Source organism: Macaca fascicularis, chromosome 14 (genome assembly GCF_037993035.2).
Source record: "Macaca fascicularis isolate 582-1 chromosome 14, T2T-MFA8v1.1".
NCBI lineage: Eukaryota > Metazoa > Chordata > Mammalia > Primates > Cercopithecidae > Macaca > Macaca fascicularis.
This window is the reverse complement of record NC_088388.1, coordinates 62,073,103-62,087,155: the sequence shown is the minus strand read 5'-3', so window position 1 is coordinate 62,087,155 and position 14,053 is coordinate 62,073,103.

Below are 14,053 nucleotides of genomic sequence, written 5' to 3'. Positions count from 1 at the left end.
TGAGATGAATTAACAGAACACTAAGCAGTTTCTCAGAAAGCTTCTTTCCAGATTTCATTTGAGGATATTTCCTTTTTCACTATTGCCCTCTATGGACTTCCAAATATCACTTTGCCAATTCCACAAGAACTGTCTTAGCGAAAGGCTTCTTGAGGGGAAAGCTGTAAATCTGTGAGATGATTTCACAGAACACAAGGAAGTTTCTCAGAAAGCTTCTTTCTCTTTGTTATCGGAGGATATTTCCTTTGGCCCTATAGTCTTCAAAGGGATCCGAAATATCTGTTCTCAGATTCAACAGAAATAAGGCTAGCAAAGAGATCCACGAAATACAGATGTAACTCTGTGAGATGATTTCACAGAACACAACGAAGTTTCTCAGAAAGCTTCTTTCTCTTTGTTATCGCAGGATATTTCCTTTGGCCCTATAGTCTTCAAAGGGATCCGAAATATCTGTTCTCAGATTCCACAGAAATAAGGCTAGCAAAGAGATCCACGAAATACAGATGTAACTCTGTGAGTTGAATTAACAGAACACTAAGCAGTTTCTCAGAAAGCTTCTTTCCAGATTTCATCTGAGGATATTTCCTTTTTCACCATAGCCCTCTATGGGCTTCCAAATCACTTTGCCAATTCCACAAAAACTGTCTCAGCGAAAGGCTACTTGAGGGGAAAGGTGTAACTCTGTGAGATGATTTCACAGAACACAACGAAGTTTCTCAGAAAGCTTCTTTCTCTTTGTTTTCGGAGGATATTTCCTGTGGCCCTATAGTCTTCACAGGGATCCGAAATATCTTTTCTCAGATTCCACAGAAATAAGGCTATCAAAGACATCCATAAAATACAGATATAACTCTGTGAGATGAATTAACAGAACACTAAGCAGTTTCTCAGAAAGCTTCTTTCCAGATTTCATTTGAGGATATTTCCTTTTTCACCATAGCCCTCTATGGGCTTCCAAATATCACTTTGCCAATTCCACAAGAACTGTCTTAGCGAAAGGCTCCTTGAGGGTAAAGCTGTAACTCTGTGAGATGATTTCACAGAACACAACGAAGTTTCTCAGAAAGCTTCTTTCTCTTTGTTATCGGAGGATATTTCCTTTGGCCCTATTGTCTTCAAAGGGATCCGAAATATCTGTTCTCAGAATCCACAGAAATAAGGCTAGCAAAGAGATCCACGAAATACAGATGTAACTCTGTGAGATGAATTAACAGAACACTAAGCAGTTTCTCAGAAAGCTTCTTTCCAGATTTCATCTGAGGATATTTCCTTTTTCACCATAGCCCACTATGGGCTTACAAATATCACTTTGCCAATGCCACAAGAACTGTCTTAGCGAAAGGCTCCTTGAGGGGAAAGCTGTAACTCTGTGAGATGATTTCACAGAACACAACGAAGTTTCTCAGAAAGCTTCTTTCTCTTTGTTATCGGAGGATATTTCCTTTGGCCCTATAGTCTTCAAAGGGATCCGAAATATCTGTTCTCAGATTCCACAGAAATAAGGCTAGCAAGGAGATCCACGAAATACAGATGTAACTCTGTGAGATGAATTAACAGAACACTAAGCAGTTTCTCAGAAAGCTTCTTTCCAGATTTCCTCTGAGGATATTTCCTTTTTCACCATAGCCCTCTATGGGCTTCCAAATATCACTTTGCCAATTCCAAAAGAACTGTCTTAGCGAAAGGCTCCTTGAGGGGAAAGCTGTAACTCTGTGAGATGATTTCACAGAACACAACGAAGTTTCTCAGAAAGCTTCTTTCTCTTTGTTATCGGAGGATATTTCCTTTGGCCCTATAGTCTTCATAGGGATCCGAAATATCTGTTCTGAGATTCTACAGAAATAAGGCTAGCAAAGACATCCACGAAATACCGATGTAACTCTGTGAGATGAATTAACGGAACACTAAGCAGTTTCTCAGAAAGCTTCTTTCCAGATTTCATCTGAGGATATTTCCTTTTTCACCATAGCCCTCTATGGGCTTCCAAATATCACTTTTCCAATTCCACAAGAACTGTCTTAGCGAAAGGCTCCTTGAGGGGAAAGCTGTAACTCTGTGAGATGATTTCACAGAACACAACGAAGTTTCCCAGAAAGCTTCTTTCTCTTTGTTATCGGAGGATATTTCCTTTGGCCCTATAGTCTTCATAGGGATCCGAATTATCTGTTCTGAGATTCTACAGAAATAAGGCTAGCAAAGACATCCACGAAATACAGATGTAACTCTGTGAGATGAATTAACGGAACACTAAGCATTTTCTCAGAAAGCTTCTTTCCAGATTTCATCTGAGGATATTTCCTTTTTCACCATAGAACTCTATGGGCTTCCAAATATCACTTTGCCAATTCCACAAGAACTGTCTTAGCGAAAGGATCCTTGAGGGGAAAGCTGCAACTCTGTGAGATGATTTCACAGAACACAACGAAGTTTCTCAGAAAGCTTCTTTCTCTTTGTTATCGGAGAATATTTCCTTTGGCCCTATAGTGTTCAAAGGGATCCGAAATATCTGTTCTCAGATTCAACAGAAATAAGGCTAGCAAAGAGATCCACGAAGTACAGATGTAACCTTGTGAGATGAATTAACAGAACACTAAGCAGTTTCTCACAAAGCTTCTTTCCAGATTTCATCTGAGGATATTTCCTTTTTCACCATAGCCCTCTATGGGCTTCCAGATATCAATTTGCCAATTCCACAAGAACTGTCTTAGCGAAAGACTCCTTGAGGGGAAAGCTGTAACTCTGTGAGATGATTTCACAGAACACCAAGAAGTTTCTCAGAAAGCTTCTTTCTCTTTGTTTTCGGAGGATATTTCCTTCGGCCCTATAGTCTTCAAGGGGATCCGAAATATCTGTTCTCAGATTCAACAGAAATAAGGCTAGCAAAGAGATCCGCGATATACAGATGTATCTCTGTGAGATGACTTCACAGAACACAACGAAGTTTCTCAGAAAGCTTCTTTCTCTTTGTTATCGTAGGATATTTCCTGTGGCCCTATAGTCTTCAAAGGGATCCGAAATATCTGTTCTCAGATTCCACAGAAATAAGGCTAGCAAAGACATCCATGAAATACAGATGTAACTCTGTGAGATGAATTAACAGAACACTAAGCAGTTTCTCAGAAAGCTTCTTTCCAGATTTCATCTGAGTATATTTCCTTTTTCACCATAGCCCTCTATGGACTTCCAAATATCACTTTGCCAATTCCACAAGAACTGTCTTAGCGAAAGGCTCCTTGAGGAGAAAGCTGCAATTCTGTGAGATGATTTCATAGAACACAAAGAAGTTTCTCAGAAAGCTTCTTTCTCTTTGTTATCAGAGGATATTTCCTTTGGCCCTATAGTCTTCAAAGGGATCCGAAATATCTGTTCTCAGATTCCACAGAAATAAGGTTAGCAAAGAGATCCACGAAATACAGATGTAACTCTGTGAGATGAATTAACAGAACACTAAGCAGTTTCTCAGAAAGCTTCTTTCCAGATTTCATCTGAGGATATTTCCTTTTTCACCATAGCCCTCTATGGGCTTCCAGATGTCAATTTGCCAATTACACAAGAACTGTCTTAGCGAAAGACTCCTTGAGAGGAAAACAGTAACTCTGTGAGATGATGTCACAGAACACCAAGAAGTTTCTCAGAAAGCTTCTTTCTCTTTGTTTTCGGAGGATATTTCCTTTGGCCCTATAGTCTTCAAAGGGATCCTAAATATCTGTTATCAGATTCCACAGAAATAAGGCTAGCAAAGAGATCCACGAAATACAGATGTAACTCTATGAGATGAATTAACAGAACACTGAGCAGTTTCTCAGAAAGCTTCCTTCCAGATTTCCTCTGAGGATATTTCCTTTTTCACCATAGCCCTCTATGGGCTTCCAAATATCACTTTGCCAATTCCACATGAACTGTCTTAGCGAAAGGCTCTGTGAGGGGAAAGCTGTAACTCTGTGAGATGATTTCACAGAACACAACGAAGTTTCTCAGAAAGCTTCTTTCTCTTTGTTATCGGAGGATATTTCCTTTGGCCCTATAGTCTTCAAAGGGATCCGAAATATCTGTTCTCAGATTCCACAGAAATAAGGCTAGCAAAGACATCTACGAAATACAGATGTAACTCTCTGAGATGAATTAACAGAACACTAAGCAGTTTCTCAGAAAGCTTCTTTCCAGATTTCATTTGATTATATTTCCTTTTGCACCATAGCCCTCTATGGGCTTCCAAATATCACTTTGACAATTCCACAAGAACTGTCTTAGCGAAAGGCTTCATGAGGGGAAAGCTGTAACTCTGTGAGATGATTTCACAGAACACAACGAAGTTTCTCAGAAAGCTTCTTTCTCTTTGTTATCGGAGGATATTTCCTTTGGCCCTATAGTCTTCAAAGGGATCCGAAATATCTGTTCTCAGATTCCACAGAAATAAGGCTAGCAAAGAGATCCACGAAATACAGATGTAACTCTGTGAGTTGAATTAACAGAACACTAAGCAGTTTCTCACAAAGCTTCTTTCCAGATTTCATCTGAGGATATTTCCTTTTTCACCATAGCCCTCTATGGGCTTCCAGATATCAATTTGCCAATTCCACAAGAACTGTCTTAGCGAAAGACTCCTTGAGAGGAAAGCAGTAAGTCTGTGAGATGATTTCACAGAACACCAAGAAGTTTCTCAGAAAGCTTTTTTCCCTTTGTTTTCGGAGGATATTTCCTTTGGCCCTATAGTCTTCAAAGGGATCCGAAATATCTGTTATCAGATTCCACAGAAATAAGGCTAGCAAAGAGATCCACGAAATACAGATGTAACTCTGTGAGATGAATTAACAGAACACTAAGCAGTTTATCAGAAAGCTTCTTACCAGATTTCCTCTGAGGATATTTCCTTTTTCACCAGAGCCCTCTCTGGGCTTCCAAATATCTCTTTGCCAATTCCAAAAGAACTGTCTTAGCGAAAGGCTCCATGAGGGGAAAGCTGTAACTCTGTGAGATGATTTCACAGAACACAACGAAGTTTCTCAGAAAGTTTCTTTCTCTTTGTTAATGGAGGATATTTCCTTTGGCCCTATAGTCTTCAAAGGGATCCGAAATATCTGTTCTCAGATTCCACAGAAATAAGGCTAGCAAAGACATCCACGAAATACAGACGTAACTCTCTGAGATGAATTAACCGAACACTAAGCAGTTTCTCAGAAAGCTTCTTTCCAGATTTCATTTAGGATATTCCTTTTGCACCACAGCCCTCTTTGGACTTCCAAATATAACTTTGCCAATTCCACAAGAACTGTCTTAGCGAAAGGCTTCTTGAGGGGAAAGCTGTAACTCTGTGAGGTGATTTCACAGAACACAAAGAAGTTTCTCAGAAAGCTTCTTTCTCTTTGTTATCGGAGGATATTTCCTTTGGCCCTATAGTCTTCAAAGGGATCCGAAATATCTGTTCTCAGATTCCACAGAAATAAGGCTAGCAAAGAGATCCACGAAATACAGATGTAACTCTGTGAGATGAATTAACAGAACACTAAGCAGTTTCTCAGAGAGCTTCTTTCCAGATTTCCTCTGAGGATATTTCCTTTTTCACCATAGCCCTATACGGGCTTCCAAATATCACTTTGCCAATTCCACAAGAACTGTCTTAGCGAAAGGCTCCTTGAGGGTAAAGCTGTAACTCTGTGAGATGATGTCACAGAACACAACGAAGTTTCTCAGAAAGCTTCTTTCTCTTTGTTATCGGAGGATATTTACTTTGGCCCTATAGTCTTCAAAGATATCTGAAATATCTGTTCTCAGATTCCAAAGAAATAAGGCTTGCAAAGAGATCCACGAAATATAGATGTAACTCTGTGAGATGAATTAACAGAACACTAAGCAGTTTCTCAGAAAGCTTCTTTCCAGATTTTCTCTGAGGATATTTCCTTTTTCACCACTGCCCTCTATGGGCTTCCAAATATCACTTTGCCAATTCCAAAAGAACTGTCTTAGCGAAAGGCTCCGTGAGGATAATGCTGTAACTCTGTGAGATGATTTCACAGAACACAACGAAGTTTCTCAGAAAGCTTCTTTCTCTTTGTTATCGGAGGATATTTCCTTTGGCCCTATAGTCTTCAAAGGGATCCGAAATATCTGTTCTCAGATTCCACAGAAATAAGGCTAGCAAAGACATCCACGAAATACAGATGTAACTCTTTGTGATGAATTAACAGAACACTAAGCAGTTTCTCAGAAAGCTTCTTTCCAGATTTCATTTGAGGATATTTCCCTTTTCACCATAGCCGTCTATGGTCTTTCAAATATAACTTTGCCAATTCCACAAGAACTGTCTTAGCGAAAGACTTCTTGAGTGTAAAGCTGTAACTCTGTGAGATGATTTCACAGAACACAAAGAAGTTCCTCAGAAAGCTTCTTTCTCTTTGTTATCTTAGGATATTTCCTTTGGCCCTATAGTCTTCAAAGGGATCCGAAATATCTGTTCTCAGATTCCACAGAAATAAGGCTAGCAAAGACATCCACGAAATACAGATGTAACTCTGTGAGTTGAATTAACAGAACGCTAAGCAGTTTCTCCGAAAGCTTCTTCCCAGATTTCATCTGAGGTTATTTCCTTTTTCAGCATAGCCCTCTATTGGCTTCCAAATATCACTTTGCCAATTCCACAAGAACTGTCTTAGCGAAAGGCTCCTTGAGGGGAAAGCTGTAACTCTGTGAGATGATTTCACAGAACACAAAGAAGTTTCTCAGAAAGCTTCTTTCTCTTTGTTATCGGAGGTTATTTCCTTTGGCCCTATAGTCTTCAAATGGATCCGAAATATCTGTTCTCAGATTCCACAGAAATAAGGCTAGCAAAGAGATCCACGAAATACAGATGTAACTCTGTGAGATGAATAAACAGAACACTAAGCAGTTTCTCAGAAAGCTTATTTCCAGATTTCTTCTGAGGATATTTCCTTTTTCACCATAGCCCTCTATGGGCTTCCAAATATCACTTTGGCAATTCCAAAAGAACTGTCTTAGCGAAACGCTCCGTGAGGGGAAAGCTGCAACTCTGTGAGATGATTTCACAGAACACAACGAAGTTTCTCAGAAAGCTTCTTTCTCTTTGTTATCGGAGGATATTTCCTTTGGCCCTATAGTCTTCAAAGGGATCCGAAATATCTGTTCTCAGATTCCACAGAAATAAGGCTAGCAAAGAGATCCACGAAATACAGATGTAACTCTGTGAGATGAATTAACAGAACACTAAGCAGTTTCTCAGAAAGCTTCTTTCCAGATTTCATCTGAGGATATTTCCTTTTTCACCTTAGCGCTCTATGGGCTTCCAAATATCACTTTGCCAATTCCACAAGAACTGTCTTAGCGAAAGGCTTCTTGAGGGGAAAGCTGTAACTCTGTGAGATGATTTCACAGAACACAAAGAAGTTTCTCAGAAAGCTTCTTTCTCTTTGTTATCGGAGGATATTTCCTTTGGCCTTACAGTCTTCAAAGGGATCCGAAATATCTGTTCTCAGATTCCACAGAAATAAGGCAAGCAAAGAGATCCACGAAACACAGATGTAACTCTATGAGATGAATTAACAGAACACTAAGCAGTTTCTCAGAAAGCTTCTTTACAGATTTCATCTGAGGATATTTCCTTTTTCACCATAGCCCTCTATGGGCTTCCAGATATCAATTTGCCAATTCCACAAGAACTGTCTTAGCGAAAGACTCCTGGAGGGGAAAGCTGTAACTCTGTGAGATGATTTCACAGAACACCAAGAAGTTTCTCAGAAAGCTTCTTTCTCTTTGTTTTCGGAGGATATTTCCTTTGGCCCTATAGTCTTCAAAGGGATCCGAAATATCTGTTCTCAGATTCTACAGAAATAAGGCTAGCAAAGAGATCCACGAAATACAGATGTAACTCTGTGAGATGAATTAACAGAACGCTACGCAGTTTCTCAGAAATCTTCTTTCCAGATTTCCTCTAAGGATATTTCCTTTTTCACCATAGCCCTCTATGGGCTTCCAAATATCACTTTGCTAATTCCAAAAGAACTGTCTTAGCGAAAGGCTCCGTGAGGGGAAAGCTGTAACTCTGTGAGATGATTTCACAGAACACAACGAAGTTTCTCAGAAAGCTTCTTTCTCTTTGTTATCGGAGGATATTTCCTTTGGCCCTATAGGCTTCAAAGGGATCCGAAATATATGTTCTCAGATTCCACAGAAATAAGGCTAGCAAAGAGATCCACGAAATACAGATGTAACTCTGTGAGATGAATTAACAGAACACTAAGCAGTTTCTCAGAAAGCTTCTTTCCAGATTTCCTCTGAGGATATTTACTTTTTCACCATAGCCCTTTATGGGCTTCCAGATATCACTTTGCCAATTCCAAAAGAACTGTCTTAGAGAAAGGCTCCGTGAGGGGAAAGCTGTAACTCTGTGAGATGATTTCACAGAACACAACGAAGTTTCTGAGAAAGCTTCTTTCTCTTTGTTATCGGAGGATATTTCCTTTGGCCCTATAGTCTTCAAAGGGATCCGAAATATCTGTTCTCAGATTCCACAGAAATAAGGCTAGCAAAGAGATCCACGAAATACAGATGTAACTCTGTGAGATGAATTAACAGAACACTAAGCAGTTTCTCAGAAAGCTTCTTTACAGATTTCATTAGAGGATATTTCCTTTTGCACCATAGCCCTCTATGGGCTTCCAAATATCACTTTGCCAATTCCACAAGAACTGTCTTTGCAAAAGGCTCCGTGAGGGGAAAGCTCTAACTCTTTGAGATGATTTCACAGAACACTAAGAAGTTTCTCAGAAAGCTTCTTTCTCTTTGTTATCGGAGGTTATTTCCTTTGGCCCTATAGTCTTCAAAGGGATCCGAAATATCTGTTCTCAGATTCCACAGAAATAAGGCTAGCAAAGAGATCCACGAAATACAGATGTAACTCTGTGAGATGAATAAACAGAACACTAAGCAGTTTGTCAGAAAGCTTCTTTCCAGATTTCATCAGAGGATATTTCCTTTTTCACCATAGCCCTCTATGGGCTTCCAGATATCAATTTGCCAATACCACAAGAACTGTCTTAGCGAAAGACTCCTTGAGAGGAAAGCAATAACTCTGAGAGATGATGTCACAGAACACCAAGAAGTTTCTCAGAAAGCTTCTTTCTCTTTGTTTTCGGAGGATATTTCCTTTGGCCCTATAGTCTTCAAAGGGATCCGAAATATCTGTTATCAGATTCCACAGAAATAAGGCTAGCAAAGGGATCCACGAAATACAGATGTAACTCTGTGAGATGAATTAACAGAACACTAAGCAGTTTCTCAGAAAGCTTCTTTCCAGATTTCCTCTGAGGATATTTCCTTTTTCACCATAGCCCTCTATGGGCTTCCAAATATCACTTTGCCGATTCCAAAAGAAGTGTCTTAGCGAAAGGCTCCGTGAAGGGAAAGCTGTAACTCTGTGAGATGATTTCACAGAACACAAAGAAGTTTCTCAGAAAGCTTCTTTCTCTTTGTTATCGGAGGATATTTCCTTTGGTCCTATAGTCTTCAAAGGGATCCGAAATATCTGTTCTCAGATTCCACAGAAATAAGGGTAGCAAAGACATCCACGAAATACAGATGTAACTCTGTGAGATGAATTAACAGAACACTAAGCAGTTTCTCAGAAAGCTTCTTTCCAGATTTCATAAGTGGATATTTCCTTTTTCACCATAGCCCTCTATGGGCTTCCAAATATCACTTTGCCAATTTCACATGAACTGTCTTAGCGAAAGGCTCCTTGAGGGGAAAGCTGTAACTCTGTGAGATGATTTCACAGAACACAACGAAGTTTCTCAGAAAGCTTCTTTCTCTTTGTTATCGGAGGATATTTCCTTTGGCCCTATAGTCTTCAAAGGGATCCGAAATATCTGTTCTCAGATTCTACAGAAATAAGGCTAGCAAAGAGACCCACGAAATACAGATGTAACTCTGTGAGGTGAATTAATAGAACACTAAGCAGTTTCTCAGAAAGCTTCTTTCCAGATTTCATCTGAGGATATTTCCTTTTTCACCCTAGCCCTCTATGGGTTTCCAAATATCACTTGGCCAATTCCACAAGAACTGTCTTAGCGAAAGGCTCCTTGAGGGGAAAGCTGCAACTCTGTGAGATGATTTCACAGAACACAACCAAGTTTCTCAGAAAGCTTCCATCTCTTTGTTATCAGAGGTTATTTCCTTTGGCCCTATAGTCTTCAAAGGGATCCGAAATATCTGTTCTCACATTCCACAAAATAAGGGTAGCAAAGAGATCCACGAAATACAGATGTAACTCTGAGATGAATTAACAGAACACTACGCAGTTTCTCAGAAAGCTTCTTTCCAGATTTCCTCTGAGGATATTTCCTTTTTCACCATAGCCCTCTATGGGCTTCCAAATATCACTTTGCTAATTCCAAAAGAACTGTCTTAGCGAAAGGCTCCGTGAGGGGAAAGCTGTAACTCTGTGAGATGATTTCACAGAACACAACGAAGTTTCTCAGAAAGCTTCTTTTTTTGTTATCGGAGGATATTTCCTATGGCCCTATAGTCTTCAAAGGGATCCGAAATATCTGTTCTCAGATTCCACAGAAATAAGGCTAGCAAAGAGATCCACGAAATACAGATGTAACTCTCTGAGATGAATTAACAGAACACTAAGCAGTTTCTCAGAAAGCTTCTTTCCAGATTTCATCTGAGGATATTTCCTTTTTCACCATACCCTCTATGGGCTTCCAAATATCACTTTGCCAATTCCACAAGAACTGTCTTAGCGAAAGGCTCCTTGAGGGGAAAGCTGTAACTTTGTGAGATGATTTCACAGAACACAACGAAGTTTCTCAGAAAGCTTCTTTCTCTTTGTTATCGGAGGATATTTCCTTTGGCCCTATAGTCTTCAAAGGGATCCGAAATATCTGTTATCAGATTCCACAGAAATAAGGCTAGCAAAGGGATCCACGAAATACAGATGTAACTCTGTGAGATGAATTAACAGAACACTAAGCAGTTTCTCAGAAAGCTTCTTTCCAGATTTCCTCTGAGGATATTTCCTTTTTCACCATAGCCCTCTATGGGCTTCCAAATATCACTTTGCCGATTCCAAAAGAAGTGTCTTAGCGAAAGGCTCCGTGAAGGGAAAGCTGTAACTCTGTGAGATGATTTCACAGAACACAAAGAAGTTTCTCAGAAAGCTTCTTTCTCTTTGTTATCGGAGGATATTTCCTTTGGTCCTATAGTCTTCAAAGGGATCCGAAATATCTGTTCTCAGATTCCACAGAAATAAGGGTAGCAAAGACATCCACGAAATACAGATGTAACTCTGTGAGATGAATTAACAGAACACTAAGCAGTTTCTCAGAAAGCTTCTTTCCAGATTTCATAAGTGGATATTTCCTTTTTCACCATAGCCCTCTATGGGCTTCCAAATATCACTTTGCCAATTTCACATGAACTGTCTTAGCGAAAGGCTCCTTGAGGGGAAAGCTGTAACTCTGTGAGATGATTTCACAGAACACAACGAAGTTTCTCAGAAAGCTTCTTTCTCTTTGTTATCGGAGGATATTTCCTTTGGCCCTATAGTCTTCAAAGGGATCCGAAATATCTGTTCTCAGATTCTACAGAAATAAGGCTAGCAAAGAGACCCACGAAATACAGATGTAACTCTGTGAGGTGAATTAATAGAACACTAAGCAGTTTCTCAGAAAGCTTCTTTCCAGATTTCATCTGAGGATATTTCCTTTTTCACCCTAGCCCGATATGGGCTTCCAAATATCACTTTGCCAATTCCACAAGAACTGTCTTAGCGAAAGGCTCCTTGAGGGGAAAGCTGCAACTCTGTGAGATGATTTCACAGAACACAACCAAGTTTCTCAGAAAGCTTCCATCTCTTTGTTATCAGAGGTTATTTCCTTTGGCCCTATAGTCTTCAAAGGGATCCGAAATATCTGTTCTCACATTCCACAAAATAAGGGTAGCAAAGAGATCCACGAAATACAGATGTAACTCTGAGATGAATTAACAGAACACTACGCAGTTTCTCAGAAAGCTTCTTTCCAGATTTCCTCTGAGGATATTTCCTTTTTCACCATAGCCCTCTATGGGCTTCCAAATATCACTTTGCTAATTCCAAAAGAACTGTCTTAGCGAAAGGCTCCGTGAGGGGAAAGCTGTAACTCTGTGAGATGATTTCACAGAACACAACGAAGTTTCTCAGAAAGCTTCTTTTTTTGTTATCGGAGGATATTTCCTATGGCCCTATAGTCTTCAAAGGGATCCGAAATATCTGTTCTCAGATTCCACAGAAATAAGGCTAGCAAAGAGATCCACGAAATACAGATGTAACTCTCTGAGATGAATTAACAGAACACTAAGCAGTTTCTCAGAAAGCTTCTTTCCAGATTTCATCTGAGGATATTTCCTTTTTCACCATACCCTCTATGGGCTTCCAAATATCACTTTGCCAATTCCACAAGAACTGTCTTAGCGAAAGGCTCCTTGAGGAGAAAGCTGCAACTCTGTTAGTTGATTTCACAGAACACAACCAAGTTTCTCAGAAAGCTTCTTTCTCTTTGTTATCGGAGGATATTTCCTTTGGCCCTATAGTCTTCAAAGGGATCCGAAATATCTGTTCTCACATTCCACAGAAATAAGGCTAGCAAAGAGATCCACGAAATACAGATGTAACGCTGTGAGATGAATTAACAGAACACTAAGCAGTTTCTCAGAAAGCTTCTTTCCAGATTTAATCTGAGGATATTTCCTTTTTCACCATAACCCTCTATGGGCTTCCAAATATCACTTTGCCAATTCCAAAAGAACTGTCTTAGCGAAAGGCTCCGTGAGGGGAAAGCTGTAACTCTGTGATATGATTTCACAGAACACAACGAAGTTTCTCAGAAAGCTTCTTTCTCTTTGTTATCGGAGGATATTTCCTTTGGCCCTATAGTCTTCAAAGGGATCCGAAATATCTTTTCTCAGATTCCACAGAAATAAGGCTAGCAAAGAGATCCACGAAATACAGATGTAACTCTGTGAGATGAATTAACAGAACACTAAGCAGTTTCTCAGAAAGCTTCTTTCCAGATTTCATCTGAGGATATTTCCTTTTTCACCATAGCCCTCTATGGGCTTCCAAATATCTCTTTGCCAATTCCACAAGAACTGTCTTAGCGAAAGGCTTCCTGAGGGGAAAGCTGTAACTCTGTGAGATGATTTCTCAGAACACAAAGAAGTTTCTCAGAAAGCTTCTTTCTCTTTGTTTTCGGAGGATATTTCCTTTGGCCCTATAGTCTTCAAAGGGATCCGAAATATCTGTTCTCAGATTCCACAGAAATAAGGCTAGCAAAGAGATCCACGAAATAAGGATGTAACTCTGTGAGATGAATTAACAGAACACTACGCAGTTTCTCAGAAAGCTTCTTTCCAGATTTCCTCTGAGGATATTTCCTTTTTCACCATAGCCCGATATGGGCTTCCAAATATCACTTTGCTAATTCCAAAAGAACTGTCTTAGCGAAAGGCTCGGTGAGGGGAAAGCTGTAACTCTGTGAGATGATTTCACAGAACACCAAGAAGTTTCTCTGAAAGCTTCTTTCTCTTTGTTTTAGAGGATATTTCCTTTGGCCCTATAGTCTTCAAAGGGATCCGAAATATCTGTTCTCAGATTCAACAGAAATAAGGCTAGCAAAGAGATCCACGAAATACAGATGTAACTCTGTGAGATTAATTAACAGAACACTAAGCAGTTTCTCAGAAAGCTTCTTTCCAGATTTAATCTGAGGATATTTCCTTTTTCACCATAGCCCTCTATGGGCTTCCAAATATCACTTTGCCAATACCAAAAGTACTGTCTTAGCGAAAGGCTCCGTGAGGGGAAAGCTGTAACTCTGTGAGATGATTTCACAGAACACAACGAAGTTTCTCAGAAAGCTTCTTTCTCTTTGTTATCGGAGGATATTTCCTTTGGCCCTATAGTCTTCAAAGGGATCCGAAATATCTGTTCTCAGATTCCACAGAAATAAGGCTAGCAAAGAGATCCACGAAATACAGATGTAACTCTCTGAGATGA